Here is a 2883-nt window from a genome sequence, read left to right on the forward strand (position 1 = left end):
TTTGTACTTATATACTACTATATTCCGTCTCCAGAGTTCAGCAGATGAGGCGGTGGAAAAGATGGAGAAGGTGTTCACTGAGCTCATCGGCTCTCTGGAGAAGAAACGCTCTGAGATTAAAGAGCAGATCAGAGCTCAGGAGAAGACTGAGACAGATCGAGCAGAGCAACTTCACCAACATCTGCATCAAGAGCTGACAGAGCTCAGAAAACACAAGCAGAGATCCACAAACTGATCACTACTGAAGACCAAATCCACTGTCTGAAGGTCGCATTTTCTTCCATGTAATGTAAAATATACCATCGGTATTTGTCATGTATGATAAATAGTGTCTATTCTTTGTGTCATTTCAGAGCTGTGAGTCTGTGTGTGTTTTACCCAAGTTTGAAGATGCTCCCAGCTTCACTCCACGTCCACACACTCATATGTCTGAAAACCTTTCAATCTCAGCATTCAAAAAGGCGTTGGAGGACGTCTGTCAACAGCAAACCGATGCAATATACAGAGAAGGTCTGAATTCTTAAAATCTATAATTTTATATTGTATTACACCAAAAAGTGAACAATATTTGACCGTAAATCAAATGTTCAAGATCAAAACTATACTCCATCTATTGTAATCTTGGCATTGTGCTCATCATTCAACAATATTTTTGATAATCTGACTGATAATAATCCAGAATCCATGAAGCAGTTCATCATCAAGCAGCAACGTGTCAATTCAATTCAATTCACCTTTATTTGTATAGCGCTTATACAATGTAGATTGTGTCAAAGCAGCTTCACAGAAAAGGTCACAGTAAATAGGAACGGTGTAGTTCAGTTTGTAGTGTTTAAGTTCAGTTCAGTTTAGCTCAGTTCAGTGTGGTTTAATAATCACTACTGAGAGTCCAAATATTGAAGGCAAATCCAACGATGCGCAGCTCTACAGATCCCGAACCATGCAAGCCAGTGGCGACAGCGGAGAGGGAAAAAAAACTTCACTAAAGGCGAAAGTGAAGAAAAAAACCTTGAGAGAAACCAGGCTCAGTTGGGCACGATCATTTTAATTTCTCCGCTGGCCAAACGTCTTGTGCAGAGCTGCAGTCTCAGTGGCGGAGGCTGGAAGCTGGCCTCAGCGAAGACTCGTCTGTCTCTGGAGCGTCACAGGAATCAGTCTCATGTTCTCCACTCTTCCATGACCATCACAGTGTCATGTAATCTAGCTAGTAAACTGCATTTACAGTTAATGATGTTGGCAAAATAATCAAGTGTTAGTTCACAGATACTTGTTTAAATCTAATTAAAGCTAAATATTAAGCATATTTAATATTGCGCTTCTTCTCATCTCTTCAGTGTCAAATGTTCACATTGAGCAGACTCCAGAACCAAAAACTCCAAATGAGTTTCTGCAATGTAAGTTGAGCTTTTTTCCACAACAATAGGTCCTAATCGATTAGCATTTTAGAAACCTCAAATTATAATATTCAATATTTATCAAATTTAATGCAAACTATTTTTTGTTTGTGTATATGTGGGCGTCTTTCCTCAGATTTCTGTCAGCCGGAACTGGATCCAAACACTGCACATAAAGAACTCAAACTGTCTGAAGACAACAGGAAGGTTTCATATTCATATACAGTCCAGCGGTATCCTGATCACCCAGAGCGATTTGAACAATATCATTATGTGTTGTGTAAAGAGGGTTTGACTGGTCGCTGTTATTGGGAGGTCGAGTGCAGTGGAAAAAATTGGGCTGTAGTAATATGTTACAGAGGAATTGGACGTAAAGGAATGGGTGACTGTATATTTGGCTTCAACAAAATATCCTGGAGACTGGGCTATTGTCTACAGAATTTCTGTTTCATACATGATGAAAAAGAGGTTTGTATCCCTCTTGCCTCTAGAATAGGAGTGTATCTGAATCACAAAGCAGGAATTCTGGCCTTTTACAGCATCTCTGACACAATGACCCTCCTTCACAGAGTCCAGACCACCTTTACTGAACCACTGTATCCTGGATTTCGAATTGATTCTGGTTCATCTGTCAGGATAATTCCACTGAAGATAGATCAGATAGACCAGAAATAATAATCATTGATTGAGTTCCAGATTTAGTTGCTGAACTCAAACTTGCCTACAAAAAAGTATGAGACTAAGGCTGCATTTACACTGCAGATTTGGATGGTCAATTCCGATTTTGTGACTGTATCCGATTTTTTTGATGACCTGCTTGCATCATCTTTTAAAAGTTACTCGTATCCGATCGTCTGCATTTACACAGCACATGACCAGGAAAAAAGAGCGGGCGCTGACTAACAGCTGATAATTAAAGAGTGCTCTTTTCTCTATTCCTGTATGTAATCTGTTCGCACCTATATTTTACAGTCTATGGTTCGCACCATTACAAAAAAACTCCGCAGAAATCCTGCAGGAATATTTTGCAGATTTCCTACAGGATTTTTACCTCATTTTCCTGTAGGAATACCTGCAGGAATTTTATGAAGGAAACAACATTTATGCAGGGATTATTCCTGCAGGATTTATAACCCTACAGGTCTATTAAAATACACAGTTCCAGCAGGATTATTGTGCAGGATAGATAAGAAGTTAGAGAAATTTCACTCTGAAACCATGTATTTTCACAAATTATTTATTAAAATTGATAAAAATTTAAAAGATAAAGCAGACCAAAGCAGAATTCAATTCACAGCAGGCTGCGTTTACTCCATTTTCCTAAAAAAAAAGTTTAAAAAAAAGTTTCCTGTAAGTGGTAGAGTTGGTGTAGGGCAGAATACAGTCTGTACAGTCTATAAACTATAACACTATGAAGAATCCCCATGAACAACCAATGGACCCTTTTCACAAGACTGTTATGATGTGTTTAACGGTTATCGGCATCCTA

General features: G+C 38.7%; 1 pseudogene; it reads left to right on the top strand.

Moving 5' to 3' along the window:
- The window catches only part of LOC130220297 (E3 ubiquitin/ISG15 ligase TRIM25-like), a 21910-nt pseudogene extending 19352 nt beyond the window's left edge, over positions 1–2558 (top strand).
- The last annotated feature ends 325 nt before the right edge of the window (positions 2559–2883 follow it).

The sequence above is a fragment of the Danio aesculapii genome, unplaced genomic scaffold (assembly GCF_903798145.1).
Source record: "Danio aesculapii unplaced genomic scaffold, fDanAes4.1, whole genome shotgun sequence".
NCBI classification, from domain to species: Eukaryota; Metazoa; Chordata; class Actinopteri; order Cypriniformes; family Danionidae; genus Danio; species Danio aesculapii.